The sequence below is a fragment of the Cibotium barometz genome, chromosome 23 (genome assembly GCF_041138505.1).
Source record: "Cibotium barometz isolate CiBa-2024 chromosome 23, ASM4113850v1, whole genome shotgun sequence".
In the NCBI taxonomy this organism is placed as follows: domain Eukaryota; kingdom Viridiplantae; phylum Streptophyta; class Polypodiopsida; order Cyatheales; family Cibotiaceae; genus Cibotium; species Cibotium barometz.
Window position 1 is genome coordinate 45,076,996 of NC_141068.1, and position 18,454 is coordinate 45,095,449.

Consider the following 18,454-nt stretch of genomic DNA (forward strand, 5'->3'; position numbering starts at 1 on the left):
TGAATGTACGCATATAGTTGTGGATGTATGGATGTGATTATACGATTGTGATGTGAGGGAATCTGAAGTGATGAGATGGAAATGATGTGATGGGATGAGTATACATATAAATGGAATATGGAATAAGTAATGTAGATTGAGGAGGGATAATGTGGGAAAATGAAAGTTAAAATAGAAATTGTATTGTAAGCTGTTTGTAAATGCTGTTTGTAAATGCTGTCTGTAAATGATTGTTTTATGTCAAGAATGCTGGGGGGAGCATTTTGACCGTCTTGTGATTAAAGTCGTGATGGTAAAGTTGCAACTGCTGACGGGGAGTCAATGAAGGACGTCTCGCGTAGCAAGGTCGGCCGAGGTCTTGACCAGCCTCGGTGCGATTAAAATGGTGAGCTTCCGGTACGGTGGATGAGGGGCCAAGGAAGCGGCCTATGCGTGAAGCGCTAGGTTACCTGCGAAGGATCCTAGAGGGTGCTGACCATACGGTGCTCGGGCTCTGGGTTGCCTAGGATACCCACGCGTGCGTCGAGGAAGATATTGGAACAGAGTTGGAGTTGTTTTCTGAAATCGAGCATGGATCTGGTTGATTGACCTTGCTGGTCTTCAATGGATGAGTCCATGGCTCCTTATATGGATCTGTTGGTTGATCTTGCTGATCTTCAACGAGAGTCCATCTTGTTAAGTGATTATATTGCCAAGTATTATGGGCTAGGAACTATCGAAACGGCTCCTGAGCGTTCTAGTTGCCAATGATGCCATAGATACTCTGATGAAGGAATGATGGGAAATTAAGAATCAATTGGATAAATTGGAAGATGGTGATCAATGATACTATGGTTTTATTAAAGGATTGTTTTAAACTGGTTGAATCTGATTGAAAAAGGGCAATTTCATATTGGGTGTGTGAGTGGTGTGACTAGTTTTATTTTGCATGAACATCCGGCTAGGGGGCCTTGGAACTCTTTTCCTTGGTACCCGGGACAAAACCTAACCAAATTTTTAATTGGATCCCATCACTACAGTGGTTGGGCGGTTGGCTAACCCATGGGATTGGATGGGGTTAGGCTGGACTGATGGATCCGTAAATCGAGACTCAAACTTTTGTTTTTACGATAGAAAATAAAAATAAAAATCCCGGACAGTAACTGTTCTATGGATAGGAATCAACGGCTGTGCCTCTTGAATGGGGAAAAAAGCGTTGATCCCAATGATCCAAGTGCAAGTTTCTTCCTTGAACTGACTAAGTATCTTATAGATGTAATTGGATCATCTCGATCAGAAATGATCTTGACTACGTTAGAGTAAAAAGTTATCCTGGTGGAATCGCCCATGCTTTCCGGTAAGGGAAGTTTTTCCAGGTTCGGTTTTGGAACAAACGACGGATTAGTCTCTTATCCGGATATCCGTGGGCGAGGCCCCGAGTGTGGGACCCCTGTCCCGCGCGAGAAGCGCTACTTCCGCTGCTAGTATCCCGAATCTGTTGCTCGGTGGGAACAGGGATCTTACAGTGAATATTTTCTCTCTCTAGGTTAAAACAGTCACAAACAAGATCTCTTATATTTCAGAAAAGGAATTGATTATAGGGGAATATACTAGACATCAAAAAGGGGTTGGGGGAGGAATCTTACATTCTACCCCACTTAAAAAACGCGAGATGTCCTCATCTCGCAACTTGGGATAATTTCGTAAGATGCACGAATATGAGACTTAGAGAAAAATTTTAATCAAGATTAACCACCAAGAAAAGTCTTAAGATTCAAAATAAGAACAAGATTTAAACTTTATTCATTCTCGGCACTTATACAGTAAGATAGAGAAACTCTTTACACTTCCATAAGCCCGTCCATCATATGGTCACAAAAGCAGTCCTCACAAGCTGCACAAGTATAGGGTAACTCATCTATGGGAATGATTCTGCTGGTTATTGCCGCACCTATCTCAGTGGTATGAGGTGATCTAACAAAAGGACCTCTAAGAGGTAAGCCAAAAACGGGGTAGAGGCATATCTTCTCATGAGGAAGAAAACACGCCAGTAAGAAGACCCGCTCAGAAAACCCAAGATGCCTTGATCTCATGACGCAGTAGTATCGGGGACCCAAACCCAAGGCTTCGATAACCATGGCCAAGCGGACATTGTTACGAAAGTGCTGCTGTCCCCAGGGTGTTACCCTAGTTATGTTTTGATAGGTCCGCCATTTGGTCTGCGCTACAGAAGTTCCTAGGTGAGGAAAAAGTGAGCGCTCATACTGTTCTATAAAGTCTTTCTTCACAGACTCTCTTGCGTCTTGAAGGTGAGAAATCATCAGGGATAAAACTAATTCCTGTTGCCAAGCCATGAAGGAGATTAAGAAATAAAGGAGATTGATGGGAGTAAGATTACTGTGAGCGACAAGTAAAAGTTACGACTTATATAGAGGAAGGAGCTAGCGTAACCTAGAAGCCAACGGTAACTTGCCACTGAAGTTTTATCGTCTTTCCATGATTTGTGTTTGACACATTTTTCTATAGAAGGCATTAAGAATTTTGAGATGAGGAGATAAAAGAAGCTTATAGGCTAAGTCACCTACTTTCATTGAATTCAGATATAAAGGTCACAATATCTGGGGGATAACTTCTTATCCTCCCCAAGAGATAAAGAACTTCTTTTGGGCCGTACTCGAATGAAAACCAAAACCTTGGTATCCAAAACACCGATTCTCACTTCTAAACTCATTGTTCTAAATCCTTAAAACAGGCGTGACTCCTGAGAAGTATTCTAGGAAAAGGGTCTTCCTTTTTTAAACAGAATTTTTCTTTTATTTTAGAGAGGGAATAATTATAAGATCAGAAAGGAAGATTCTTACTCCAGTATACCTCGAAGGCTGGGGAGGAATCTTACAACATCCTTACCCCGTCGACCTGCTTCTTCTATTGCTTCGGTAGAGAATTCAAGTACAATCAAAACGGAAGGAACTTGGGAAAGGTTTACTGTTTCGAAAGGAGCATGGGTGCTCATGCAACCTAGCAAAAGAAAGAGACCCTAGACAAAAAACATTTTCTTGGCATCATGGAAGGGAAGAGTACGAGATTTTAAAATCACCAGAGGGAAGATATCGGTGAAAGAAGTTTTGATTCAGCATGTGTACATGCACAAAGAACTTGTCTTGCGAGACTATCCAAATGATCTTCCGCAACACAGGCCTAATTGTATATTTTTCTATTGTGGTTTTGTTCTTTATGAGGTGTATGGATTTTTAAGACAAAGCTTTCTTTCTTTGCTTATTGACATTCTTGTGATATTTTATTTCAGATTTATACCCTTCATCGTATGAGACATGGCAAAACATCGATTGTATTCTGGGATTTATAGATGTTTTGCATGGATCGATAGGAGAACAACAATACCAAGGTCGATGTGCAACAGAGCTAGCTCAATCCGGTATATTTTTTACTGATCATTTTTATCAGTTTTGCTGGACAATGCAAACACACATGGTGTGTTAAGAAAACAAGACCTTCCGGCATGGAATTCAGTGGATTGGCCTCTCCCACATTTTAGTGTTACAGAGGCATATAGGGCCAAGCTTTTCAAAGAAGTACAGAAAGCTCTGAGGCCCAATATTGCCACAAGGATAATAAAAATTTCTTTATGCATGCCTCTCACAGTTTTTGTAGACTTGTTTAATACCTTTCCAGTGAAGGTTTCAAAAACAATGTTCACAGTTAAAGCAACAAGTCTGGCATGCATGCCATAATTTTTGGATAAAGGTTGGGATAAGAAGACATGTAGTTCAGTGTTTTGTGAGGTTGTCCAACCTTCTATGCAACTGAAGTACATGGTTGCATCACAAAATTTCATTTTTTCTTTTTATTATAAGCGCAGTCGAATGCTAGGTACAAAACTAGTCCCAATGGATCAAGATGAAGATTCTTTTGGTGCAGAAAATAAACTTCTTGATATTGATGTTGTTGAGAATGGTGATGTGCTAGTCAATATCTCATTAAGACAATGTTGCTCACTAGCTCAATTATTGCGCAATGACATTCTTTTTGAGACAGAAGGTTCTATTTCAAAGGACTTTTTATTTATCTACAACAATAAGAAGGTATACCATGTGACTTATCCTAGTCTCATTAAGCACTGCTATTAGTTTACTTTACCCTATTGTTTCATATTGCTTTTTTGCAGGTGCTCAAAAGAAGAGAGAGTTCAATAAAATGCAAAGACATTGAAAATTTAAAAATTGAGATAATACAGACTCCATAAACAAAGGTATTATATTCAATAAAGTAAAATTTTGTACAGAAGTGTTTAATTATATATGTAGAACATATTCTTGACAACAATTTTCTATTTATCTACAGGCTGATCTAGAGGTTGCTCTACATGGTCCAAGCTCACCGTATCATCTTTATTTGGAGAATCTATTTTTTGCTGCTCCATCCTGTCGTGTACAGTCTCTTGGTGCTGCTCCATTGTCTCCTCTACTGCCCCTGGAGCATCTGTTTGCTGCTGCTCCATCATCTCCTCAATAACATCAGCAGCAGCAGGCAGGTCCTTGTTCTTGTGGCTTCTCCTCATCAGCACTAGGTCCTTGTTCCTGTGGCACCACATCTGCATCATCTGTGTCATCAAGGTGTATGACACCTTCTCGGACTTTAGAGCTCTCACCCAACTCGACAGTAGCTGGTACAATAGGTTTGGGGGAGGCATACTTCAAAAACTTCCAAATTATATCAGCTCTGAAACTATACACATAGTTCGAGCTGAAGCTATCTTCTCTCATCTGCAATGAGATATGATGATTTAGAACACTTTGTACCAATATCAAATTTTTTGAAGCTAAATGAAAATTATTTTTTCTTACAAGCTCTGGCTGTCCTATCTCAAAATAGCTTGAAAGTATATATTTGGCACTAATCAGCACTCTCCAGCCATAGCTACTTGAATCATCTTGTTGTGGTGTCTGGATAGTTGGAAAGATATGTTAGAAACTGTTAATATCTGAACAAAATAAAATTATTCAATAAGTTCAAAGGCATAGCATGAAATAGACATCAGTAGTAGAGGAAACAACTTTCTACCTCTAAATCTATTGGCTCTATTGAATCCAAAAGATTGACATTAGGAGGACAGTGATCCAATGCATCTAGAAGTCTTCTAATACAACTGCAATACATATAATTCAGTTAGAGTGCATTAAATCCAAATAATGAAGTTTAAAGTTAAAAATAGCACACAAACCACTTATAATTTCACCTCTCTGTGTGTGTTTCTAAGAGAGTTGAATAAAAAGCATTGCTTCTGCTGGATGTCAATAGAAGCAAAGCTCCGGTGGTCACTGCATAAGGAAAAAAGCATTAAAAAATCAAAGGCTACAAGAGTACTCAATCTTGAAGAAAAATCTCAAAAGAAGCAGCCACCCACATACTTGTTATGGTATGGAAGTAGCAAAATATCAACATGATCAAAATCACAGTGTCTGAACCAATTGGAAATATCCATGGGAGTTTCCTTTGGATCTCTTAACTTGAAGGAAATTGCAGGATCAATAATATGAACTGTATGCTGTACAGCATGGTTCAGCCAGCTTCTCATCATGCTACATTGGATAAAACAATAATTAGGGTAAGGTGTAAGGGAGGAGGCACAATAAGGATTGTTTTGCAAACAAATGTAAAATAAAAGACACTTACTAGAGCATTGCAAGAATGATAGTATCTGAGCAATACTCATTCTTATGAGCCAATGCTGCCAAGCATGCTTTTGTCAAGTCAAAATTATTCTCTGAAAAATCATCTTCAATATGGACAACTATGTTAGGGCCCAGCTCCTGCAACCTTCTCTGTATCTGCAGCTCCATCTGTACAGTCTCCACATCTATAGCAGATTTGGATTCTTCTATTTGCTACTTCAGTGACTCCTCATAAGCAGCTTTCCCTCTGGTGCTCTTTGAGTGGGTCACTTCAACAACCTTCACCTTGTCTGCCTTCAATTTCCTTGTAGGTGGAATTAATAATATGTCTCTCATTTTTATGTCCTGCCATTCCACAGGATGGACCAGCTTGTCATACCTCCATCTCACTCTGGACAATGTGTTGAAGTCCTTGGCCATCAGAGTTACCCTGTGAGCATGGGCTGCTACAAGCATTGCATCTTCAAAGTACTTCTCCAAGTAATCCTCTGCCATTTCCTGTAAGGAAAGAATGGCAGTTCTGTTCCACCTGAAACCAAGGTGCCAGCTATAACAAATTTCTCTCACTAGCCTCTGAAAAGGTGCCTTGTGGATTGCAAAGCCTATTGCTTTTTGTTGTTTCCTGATCTCCTTTAGCACACCTGCAGAATGTTTTAACCTCTTGGACTTTTGTTGCAGCATGCTCATTGGCTTCCCCTTCCTGCCATGTGCAACTCTTCCCTTTGGTTCCTTGATATCAGCCCCAACTGCTGCTCTGCTGCAAGCCCTGGCCCCTTGCCAGACCTCCTTGCAGTTGCCTTGGTTCTTGCCATCACTCTGAAAAGCTGTATACAAAGCAATGGAAAAAGATTACAACCATGGAGAACATGGAATGATAAAAGAAGGTAATGACAAATTGGATAAAGCAAAATTGAACAATTTGTAACAAAACGCGATAATTTGAAATTTCTAACAGCTCATCATCACGTTTTTCTGCAAATACTTGAAACAACATGCTATCGCATTCCTACAGTGAATTCTCTGCCTTTTCAACTATAAACAATATGTATTGAGTTTATGCAAGGAGTATGCAGCCTTCAATAGCCTAGAAAGATACAAAATCACAATGAAAGGGGTGGATGAAGAAGCATTTTCAAATTTGCAACAAAATGCAATTTGGGCTGTTTGAGATTTCTAAAGCCCTCTCCTCGCGTTTTACGGCAAATTCTTGAGGTAGCATACTTGAGCATGCCTTTAGTCATTTCAGTGTGTATACAGCTTGGTGCAACATGGATTGAGCCTATAGAAAGCAAGAAGTGATCAAGCTCTCACACAACAAGCCCAAATAAAAAGTCTTCCTGCTTCTACATGCAGTGGAAAAAATCTAAGAAATGCATATAATATTTATCATAATATCTAACCTACATCACATCAATCAGTACCTTACCCTAATATACTATTAAACAAGAAGAGAAGGAAATAGATTGTCTTACTGACCTGGAAGCTATCTGTAGGTGTGCTGTGCTGATGATGAGTATCCTGTGCTGGGGATGAACCTCTGCTGCTGGTCTGGATGCTGATGTTGTAGAGGAGGGAGGTAGAGATGCAAGAGAACTGAGTTAGGAGAGTAGATTATTGTAAAATACAAATATAGGAGCTATTAAATACCACACGTGTGAAATGTAGTCGTTTTTTAACACGTGTGGCTCCCACTCAGATCTTTTGGAATTTGAAATTTGACACGTGTGAAAGTCACTTTTTGCCTTGAAAATTGTGCCAATCATGATTTCATAATCAGATCCATTAACACTCTTCCCTCCCCGTCTTCCATCCCTGCCAGCACCCTCCCATCATCCTTTTCCTTCCCACTCTGATCACTTCCTACCCAACACACTTCATCCACTCTGCAACCTGTCTGAAGACTACTACCACTGCCAGATCTCCAGGTTACCTGTGCTGCAGCTCAAGTTTGGAAGAGAGCAAGAGAATCACCAGGGCAACTCCAACAGTATGGAAGAGGAAAAGAAAGGTCAGAGATCTATACCCTTTCCAATGTTTTCTGATATATATTTCTTCCATCTATAGAATTCTTGAATCTCAGTGCCTAGGAATCTCGTAGATCACCCTAGGATTTGATTAGAGATGGATATGAATAGGACTTAGAATTTTGCAAAAAAATGCGAGGAGAGTGCTTTACATTTTCCAAATGCTCCAAATCGCGTTTTCCTACAAATTCTGATATTAGTTTCAGTTTTTATTTCTTCCTCTTTGTTTTGCTCTCTTTTGCCCTGGGGAATTCCTCCTAGCGCCATTTACTGTCCAGAACATTGTGAGATGTCCCTGATTGGAGATGGATGTCAATAGAAATGCAGAATTTGCAACAAAATGCAAGGAGAGCACTTGACATTTTTCAAATGGTTCTGCATCGCGTTTTGTTGCAAATTCTTGTGTCCCTTTTGGTTTTCACTGTTTCCTCATTGTTTTGCTTTCTATTTCCCTGGGGATTTCTTTCTTGATGATGAGAAAAGTTTTTGCTTTGGAACAGTTGATTCTTTCTCAGGCCCCTCCTTTCAAGAGGAAGCTGGACTTTTCTGCTGCTATACTCAGACCACAGCAATCACCAGGTGATTCATGTGTGCTCATGAAGAGAGTTGTTTGGTGATATCCTATACATTACCTGATTGCATATGTCAGCATATAGAATTCATGGTATATAAATTTTTGTTCAGGCAAAAGCAAGAGACTAGAGCAGAAAGGTGAGTCTTCCCTTTCAAAAGAAAGGGAACCAGAAGAGGACAAATCTCCAGATTTGCTCCTATTTGACTTTCTTCACAAGTGCAAGGCTCAGAGGAACTTCCACATATACCACAGTATTTTCAACAGGGAGTTCACTATGAGCTCTGTTCTGGAGCATCAGAGAGATTTTCTTTCAGACCATTGGGATACCTTCAAACAACTGACAGAGGCAGGAAGGATTGTGGAAGGTGAAAAGGTTTTTGTGCATTTAAATCATATTGTCTCCATTGACAGGCTGAGGTACCATGTGAATAGAAGGTTTGACAGCCTGCCTGAGGAATATAAATTCAGCTGTAACTTGCACACCAGAAAGTGTAGAGTGCTTGAGGAAAACATGGCATTCCTTATGTACATTGTCTTCCAACAACAATCTCTAGAAGAGCAAGGGCAGGAGGCTGAAGAAGAAGATATATCTGTAGCGGAGGTAAAAGAGGATATTCCTGTGGCAACAGATATGGCAGAGCAGGAAGAAGATATCAACCTCGAGGATGAGGGGCTGCAAGTGGCTGCTCTTGACCTTGTTCAACTGAGGACTGAAACTCTTAGGGCAGCACATCCAGTTGAAGATTTTGATGTTCAGAGCAGCAACTATGCAGTGCCCATGCTTCGAGGTGTCTTGATTGGTGGTAAAGATTATGTTTTCCTCCATGATATAGAGTGTATGTTCAATTTGAGGGAGGACTATGCCATTTCCCTTATTGCCCAGGCTTCATGGCTTGACAAGGAGGTTGGCATAGAGGATGACCATTCACTGCTAGCTTTGGAAACAACTTTTGATCCTACAGAGGCCCTTACTATTTGTTTCAAAGAGGCTGAAAATTTCCAAGAGCCAGATGAAGCTGCCTTCCAGCTCACCCAGGAAGCTATGAATCTCTCAGCACTTCATAAGGAAAAGCTTAAAGAAGAGGCTGGACTGGAGGGGAGAGGAATAAATATCTTTGGAAAGATGAACTTCTTGTTGCTGATGAAAATGAGAAGGTATGATATTATTACTTCAAATCAAATACTTTATCTTGTGTTTAAATGTTTTGTAGTTATGTATTATTGTCTCACTCCAATCTTTTGATACATGGCAGCTACAAATTGAGGATGACACATTCCTCCAGAGAACAAGTGGAAGTAGGCCGGCTGGGTTTGGCAAAATGTCAAGCCTAGCTCAGTATATTCATGATCTAGGCAGTGCTAAGATCTTGATTTACCATAGGCAGTTGAGCAACAATGGAGAAGCCATTGTTTACTTCTTTAAATGTTTGTCTAGGGTTTTAGGTGGACATGATCTTCCATGGCAAAAGGAAAAGATCATTTTAATAGAGAGGTTGTCTGCCATAGATATATTTGGGGATTATGTGAATAAGCAGGCCTCTAGGGCCTCTTACTTTTTGTCTTACACTTCTTATGCATTAGCATGTGGTGTTAAGGAGCCCAAATGTCTAGAGGGCTATGGAAAACACAAGCTCATAAGGTTTCGAGAGCCACCCATGATTGCATCAGGCCACACAATCCAAGAAGAAGAACACGTGGAGATAGCTGAAGACAAGGATACCCCTCTCAGACAAGGATACCCCTCTCAGACAAGGATACCCCTCTCAGACAAGCAACAGAGGCAAGCATTGATAAACAGAAAGTCGACATCAAGCCAACAAGGAAGAAAAAAAGTCCAATCAAGTTCAAAAAGAGAGTTCCGACTCGCAGGCCTTGGGAGTAATAGGATTTAGTCATCAAATATAGCACAAACATTATGTTGAAGTTGAACTGATTTGTACAAAGTCTTTGATCCTCATCAGTTCCTTGTTTGTACGGACGATCAGTACCCTTTTGCATTTGTCCCATCACCGTACGACACTTCAGTACTCTTCCCACACTCAGTAGCTTCTAAAAGCGTTTGACACTTAGTACCTTATTGGTAAGGATCAATAGTGTGTCTAGCAGAATTAAGTAGTATTGATTGAATTTTTTGTGTGTAGCTCATGGATGTATTGATGCTTGTTAATATAGATCACATGTTTCACAAAAGAAATACTTTTGATGGAGTCTCAAAACATATAGGCATAACACCAAGAGTCACTTGTTCCATAGAATAAAAATCTATTGATTGAGTTTGAAAACATGTGGACATAACACCAATAAGTTACAAACTGCTATTCATGTTTACTTGTCCATTTATGGTTTCTAAATATCTTCGAATCCCTCCATTGTCTATGTCTCTCTGCTGCCATTGAATTGTCCAAAGTTTGTCTTCGTCTTTGCTTTTGGGCTAGAATAAAAGCAAGCTTGACTTTGGAACTAGCAACTTTTCTTTTAGCATGCAGCCTTTGTAGAATGCCTCGGTAAAACCATTGGAAGACTTCCTTCAGACTATTTGCCTTTTGACTCCCTCCATAGTGTTGTCTATGTCTGAAAAATGCATTACGTGCCATGTAGTGAGACTTCTCCATGCCTTGGGTAGACCAAATTGCTGGGCATCCATACTTTTTGACAAAATAGGGAAGGTGGTTGTAGATGATATGCTATTTTCACAGAGACATAAGAATGCATAGTAAGTTATAAAAGAAAAGAGGATCACACTTAAGTAAAAGAAGAAGACATCACTTTACCATGTAGTGAGTTATATTGCAGGCTGTCCACACGTCTTTCATTGACTTCCCAAAATGTTTAATTGCCTCTTCAAAGTTCTTGTAATCACTCTTTGTCCATGTTACATTGTCACAGAACATGAAGAGTTGATCAAGAGACCTCCACACCTCTGCCTTCACATTTCGTGCTTCCCCATCTGCCTCATGATCTTTCACGGCATTATGGACTTGCTTCCACAATCCATAACTAATCCTTGAAACTGTTCTACCTTGCCTTACTTGCTTACTACTGTGTTTGGGTCGAGACAAGAATCTTCTTACCTTAACACCACCAATAGAGGGCTTGATTGGTACCTCCTTGCCATTGGTAGACTTTTTAAAATCCTTTGTGATATGAACATCACCTCCATGCAGACCTATATCGGATAACACTTTTTCCAATGCATGAAGAGCATCCTTTCTATTTCTTTCGGGACGGAGTTTCCAAGCAAATCCAATATACAAAAATACCAATTTCTCAATAATTCGACATAGAGCATGCAATGTGCATATGTGAACATTACATAGTGGAATGTCAAGAATGGCCTTGAAGTCAGGGTCAACTTTATCTCTATTAGGTGCTCTCTTCCACCATTTGGAATCCATTACTTGAGCTGATTCTTTGTAGTAAAGACAAGGAGACTTTGAGTTACCTCCTTTACTAACGTTATACATGCACTTAAGTGTTTTAAGATCCCCCGCCATGTGCCACTCTACTTGAAAATCACCTTTTCCTGCAACATGGAGATTCTCTCCTTGCACTTGTCTTTTAATTATTCTTGGTATTTCCGTGTGGTGAAACACCCAATCTAGTGTTTCATGGTCTTCTGTCTTTACCTGCGATTATACAAAACAAAAGTCTTACTATAAAAGATTTGAAAACATTGACTAAAATCAAGTACGAAATAAAAAATGATCATACCTGGAACGAGCCCAACCACCATATGTGTTTCTCCGACTGCACACTAAAATACTTCGAACTCGCTTCAGTCAATGATGTATCAAGTGCTCCATTCATCAATGTGATAGTAATCCTTTCCATTTTCTTTTCCTTTACAACCTCACACTGATCCAGTTTGATAATAAATTTCAAAATGCCTTTGCACTCTTCAAATGTTATTCCATAAAACTCGACCATTCTTCTTTGAAGTTGTTGTAGATCTACAAATATATTGTTCCAAGGGTCATACACAGTGGTTCCTTTAGCACCATGAAATATTTCTTCAATATGGATATATGGTCCAATAAACTCATCTATACTTTCATTCAAATGACCTCTTATCTTCCACACTGTTGTTGGATTTGGCAGTAAAACTCGTTTAATCCTTTGATCTCTCAAAGTTGAGGGTATCGCATGGAAAATCGAACTATATCCCTTCCTGCTAACTCCACTAACATCAAGAGCCTCTTGGATTGTAGTACCATCAACTTGATTATTGGATATAAAGTCCTCTACAACATTGCGTTTGATTGTTTTGTATTTTTTTTCTTCAATCAAACCTTTTGCTACACCACAAGAAAGCAATCCTTTCATTTGTTTAACTGGAAGAAGGTTGGGATCCATATTTTCTTTTGCAGGCTCCAATAGTTTCCTATAGTAACAACACAATATGCTTATATTATTCAATACTTCCAATCCTGTTTTGCGTTAATGGACAAAATAGATATAGTCATTTGAGAGCATTTTTGAGTATAAAAAATAAAAAATTACAAACTAACCTTGCTTCCTGAATTCTTTGCTTGCATCCACCAGTCCCAGCCTTCAAATTTGCAATGTTTTTAATCTTCCTACTTCGCTGTCTGTCTCCAGGCACGGTTCTCTTCCTTCTTGATCTTGTCAACTCTTTTTTACTCTTTGAATGCTCCTCAATTTCATTCTGCAACTGCTGCTCCAATTTTGCACGAATAGCTATCTCTTGAATCCTGGCCCCCTTTTCTTGTAGGTACATTGTTTTATATGTTTCTGCAAATGCAGATTGTGCTGAAATCTAACCAAGAAGTCCATTTTGTCCATCGCCCGCAAACCTCAGTAGTGTGGTTGGATTGATAAATGGAGGTGTAGAGTTTTTTATTAGACATTTTGGATATATACTTCCATCACACCATAAGTCAATATGTTGGAGCCCTTCTCTTCTTATATTTTCCCGTTGTTGAGCATTCAGCACCGTATCCTTTCGTCTTTTTTGTGCTGGAGCATATTGTTCTTCTAAGTCGATGTGAAGATGGTATAATCGCTTCTTCTGAGATTGTAACTCACTAGTATCGGCCATTTTTTGTGCTTCTGAGGTTGCAAAGTTGGCTTGTCAATCTCATAGTCTTTTTGTAACATGAATTGTGGAAGTGTGGCGGTATCCATACAATCATTAAGTTCAGTGATGGATTCTTTATGAGAGGCCTGCACACGTCGTCAAAAGAGATGCGGAATCTTCGGGAAACAAAAAAAAATAAGGAGATATTTAATGCAAAATCGTGTGTTAGACAAAAGATTATCTTATTCTTTTCTGAACTGACAGTTCAGTAGTCCTTACTGATAGTTCTGAGCCACGTTTCCATATTTTATTATTTTTGAGATCTTTTAGGAGAGAAATAAATCGAAAAATAGTGAATTTCTTATAGGGCCCCAAAATGAGCTCCCTTTTTCCCTAATGCTGGGGTAATGTGGAATCTAAATTTCACGTTTCCATCGATTTTTTGAGCAGCATAGTTAAACATCCTAGAACTTCAATGTTTTGTCATTGGCAACTCTTATAAGACCATTGTCGTTAGGGATGATTTAAGGTCATCCCAATGACACCCAACTGTCTATTATCATGATGTTATGACTATCTCGAGGGCTAATCAATGCGCGTATGCACTTAACATCATTGCCCCCCCTAGGAAAATCTAGCCATACCATTATAGAATCTTCAAGTGGAACCATGGATGTTTCAGTTTCTGTTTCATCTTCAGATTCCGTGTCGGTTTCATATTCCCATTCACTTTCATTCTCTTTTTGGCTCTCAACATTTTGAAGAGTGTCAATGTCTACAGTGGTCCACTTGGTCCTTTAATAACTTTAACTGAGGTTTGTTTGGAAAATTGTGAGTCCTCATAGTCATGTTCTATGTAGCTCTTGATATCTTAGTATAACTCATGTTTAGCCTTTAAAGGTGGGAGTTTAAATAAGAAAATAAAATAAAATAAAGAAAGTTAAAAAATAAAAAAATAAGGGGGTTATTTGAAGAAGAAAAGGAAAGAAAAAAACCCATAAAAATAGAGAATATAAAAAGAAGGGGAGCACAGGCAGGATAAAAAAGGGAAAAAAGAAATATCATACAAAAACAAAATAAGGGCACAAAAGAGAAAAGAAAAAGAAAAGCAAGGGAGAATGAAGATTTGAATTTGTGTGGGACATAATTTACGTGTAAAGATGGATGGGGTACACATGGGTGTGGAACATACACACACGACAGTGCGAGAATGCATGTGCATGTGAGAGTGTGTGTATTGGAGTGGTTTGTGCATGCATACAAAAAAGGTATGTGCATGAGAGCATGTGCAAATGGGTATATGCACACATGGGGGGTCTAAGTGTGCATGCAAGCATGTGCAAATGGGTATATGCGCACATGGGGGGTGTAAGTGTGTGTGCACAAGCACATGCATGCAAGTATGCATAGGTGGGTGCACGTGGGATTTACGTGTACATATATGTACGTGCATGCAAATGGGTAGTACTGCAGAACCTACTCCTCGCAAGAGGAGTGGAGGCACAGGTGGAGCTTTGTGAGGAAGCATCCAGGTGCTTGTCAACACCAAGCGGCGGTAAGTGCTTCAAGACTACAGAAGCAAGGAGCATTACACTTTGGTTGGGGACAAAAATATTACTTTATTGCTCGCTTTGTAAGTGTCTATTTCACTGTTCTTCTTTATTTAATCTAATTGGTTTTAAACTAGATTGTTCCCTCTAATCTAATTGTATCTTTTCTTTGTCTTCTTTTTTAGAGGGAGGTTGTTGGGTGTGACCCAACAAAAGAAGAGTATGATCAATGACTTGAGGGTTGCACTACTAAGATGTTGATTCTATCATAAGAAACCCTATGTATCACATGCATTCAAGGGGTATTTAAAAAACCCCTTACCTATAAATTTAGGATGAGTAAAATTACTCCCTTTTCTTTATGGACTTACAATTTTTTTTTCAAAATCAACTACGAAAACCCTACTTTAATGTAATTCTATACATTAACCTTAAAATGTTGAATTAAAAATCCCCTTCATTTGAACTCACATGGTATACTTACATATTTTTAGATGAACCCCGTGAGGATTATGTGTATGGACGCCCCGTCTGTAATTGTGAGCTTGGGTGTGTACGCAAGGTGTGTGTTTAAACGAGTCCAGTTTGGGGACTCAAGCTGACGAGGTAAGTAACACATACACCCTTCTCTTATTTATATGTTATCTTTTATTATTTTGTGGCTACCTTACTCTTGTCTACATATATGTAGGAGGAAGAGGAAGATGAAGATTTAGACTATGAACATGAAGTAGGCAAAGTAAGTGAAGATGAACATGAAGATAAGACAATGCAGAGGCTTTCAATGAAGATTCTTATTTAAAGCCATCCCTTTTTTGCTTTGTTTTGTATATAGCCAAAGGCCTTACCATTGCCATAACGTTCTGTGTGGCTAGCCACTAATTTTTTAAAATTACTTGAACTTGATGTACTTTTAAATCAATCGAGCAATATAAATTACATATTGTTCGCTTGCATCTTTTGAAGTTTTACTTGCTTTTTGAATTTTTATTGTGTATGCATCAAAAAAATGTTGGGGTAGACTAGGGAGTCCTGTGATGACGACTCTCAGTCAACCCCATCTTCTTCTTACACTACAGGTTCAATCCAAATTAGCAAAAATCGAAGCAAAAAAATTTGCTACTGAGCAGCGATCTCGTTTGCAGCGAAAATAGTAGTATTTCTAGCAGCAAAATAATCCCAACATCTCCGTTCCCTTGTAGTTATAAAGCGATGCTATGCTCACTGTTAGGCCCTCATTGGATTGTAGTGTTATGCAAACCCTCTTTATATTCGCCCACATCTTAGGCCTAAGGACTGAGGAATAATGAAGTAAACTTGCAAGCGGTTGTGCATTAATAAACCTTTGTCTATAATAACACCACCAACTCACTATCATCTTTGTTCCCTTGTAGTTATAAAGCGATGCTATTCTCACTGTTAGGCCCTCATTGTATTGTAGTGTTATGCAAACCCTCTTTATATTCGCCCACATCTTAGGCCTAAGGACTGAGGAATAATGAAGTAAACTTGCAAGCGGTTGTGCATTAATAAACCTTTGTCTATAATAACACCACCAACTCACTATCACCATGCTATAGTAAAATATGAAGAACATCATTGTAGAAGAAGCTAAGTTGCATAGATGGGCCTCAACGTTGTCGTGCCATGGCACGTCTATGGTGTGAAACCATGCATATGAGGCCATTAAATGCAAATCCAGATGCATGGGATTAAGTGCCATGACTTGAGTCATTATATGATGCCTAAGTACATATGTTCATATTGTAAATGAGGTTCAATAAGACGAGTTGGTCTCGAAGCCTCTGTACATAAGTGTGGTGTGAATCATGGAGTTTTTATGCTTATGGTAGACCTTGTAGTAGGGAACACCCCTCTCAACATGTATGGGAAATGTGAGAGCATGTATGATGCAAGGATTGGTTTTGAAAGAATGCCTTTTCGAGATATCGTGCCTTGGAATGCCATGATTTTTGCGCTTGTTCAGAATGGATATAATGAGAACGCTTTGGATTTTTTTCAACTGACTGATGCTGATATCGTGGGGATTGCTCTTGTCAGCATGTATGGCAAATGTGGAGATTTATGCAAGACAAGAAGTGCATTTGACAAAATTCTCTCACATGCTGTTCTGCATGTAAGTACACGCACGCGCACGCGTGTGCTTGTGTGTAACATCTACCCACCGCATTCCTGCAAGCTCAGGGCGTCACTGAGGAAGACTTGGAAGGCTTGCTGGAGGAGTTGCAATCACATGTGGACTCCATTGACATGGCAAATGATCTGCATGCCATCGGAGGCTTAGTTCCTTTATTGAACTACTTGAAAAACCCTAATGCATCTATTAGAGCTAGGGCTTCAGAGGTTGTGAGTACGATGGTTCAAAACAATCCTAAATGCGAGCAGCTTGTCATGGATGCGAAGGGTCTAGAATCTTTACTCTTCAATTTCATGTCAGATCCAGACACCACAGTGCGCACTAAATCTTTGGGTGCCATATCATCTTTGATAAGGAATAACAAGCTGGTGTCACTGCTTTCCGATTGGGAAATGGCTATCCTGGGCTCAAGGATGCACTAGTTTCTGATAATACAAGGTTGCAAAGGAAAGGCTTACAGGTTTTGCAATACCCCTTGCGTGAGAATCCAAATGACAATAGCAGACGTATACGCAAGGTGGTGGCTTGCGTGGCAAAAACACGAAGGATTTTTTTAAAAAAGGGAATATCCGAATATTAAGCTGGAAAAAAGGAGGCGCAAGCGTATTTTTAATTTTGGGAAATCCATGTTTTTGGCTGCAAAAGAGAATGGGGACCGAATTCCCTGCGGGGAAAGAAAAGAAAACAAGGCAGACGGCGCATATTGAACGGGGGGGTGTGAAAAAAGGGAACCAGAGTGGAATTCGACCAGAGATTTAAAAATCGTGATGAGGGCTACTGTATAGGGCATCCTGGGGTTTGAATTAAAGAGAAAATGAAGCGCTACCCAACGTCATGATCTTCAAAAATCTCACAGTATATAAGCTAATGATGTCAAAAACCTTTACGAATGCTGATTTTGGCGCATACTGCATCGAAGCAGAACATGGGAAAAGCGAAATTCATGAATTCGCTTCTTCTTTTTACTCTGAGATAAGTAATTTTATTTTTGTTTTTGTTACTTGCGATTTTCAAAAATCGTATAGTCTTGGAATAAAAACATTCCCCCTTTAAGTTTTTTTTTGGGACGAGAAGGCTTTGAAGTTTTTTATGGTTTTGGAGAGTCTTGAAATAGAAAAGCATCAAAAATACAAAGAGTTTCCGGGATTTGGATTTTATTTGGTAAAAAGCTACTTGGTGGGATTTTGGATTTCTAGACATGGAGTTTTCTAAAATCACATGAATATGTTGTACATATGCCATATGCCATCTTTTGCTTTGTGAGTTGTTGGAATCTAAAAGCAGGTTTTCATGAGATCAAGAGACATATTGAAATGATGGAGTTGGCAATATATGATATATGTGATGTGAATGGTCACATGTATATGGAAATCTTTTGTAGATTGTGTTATGCCTACATGTGATATGTTTGAGGCATTTGGAAAAAGAGTCAGGAGAT

General features: G+C 39.3%; 1 pseudogene; it reads left to right on the top strand.

Moving 5' to 3' along the window:
- The first annotated feature begins 17,036 nt into the window (after positions 1 to 17,036).
- LOC147625994 (uncharacterized) lies at positions 17,037 to 17,775 on the top strand (annotated as a pseudogene).
- The last annotated feature ends 679 nt before the right edge of the window (positions 17,776 to 18,454 follow it).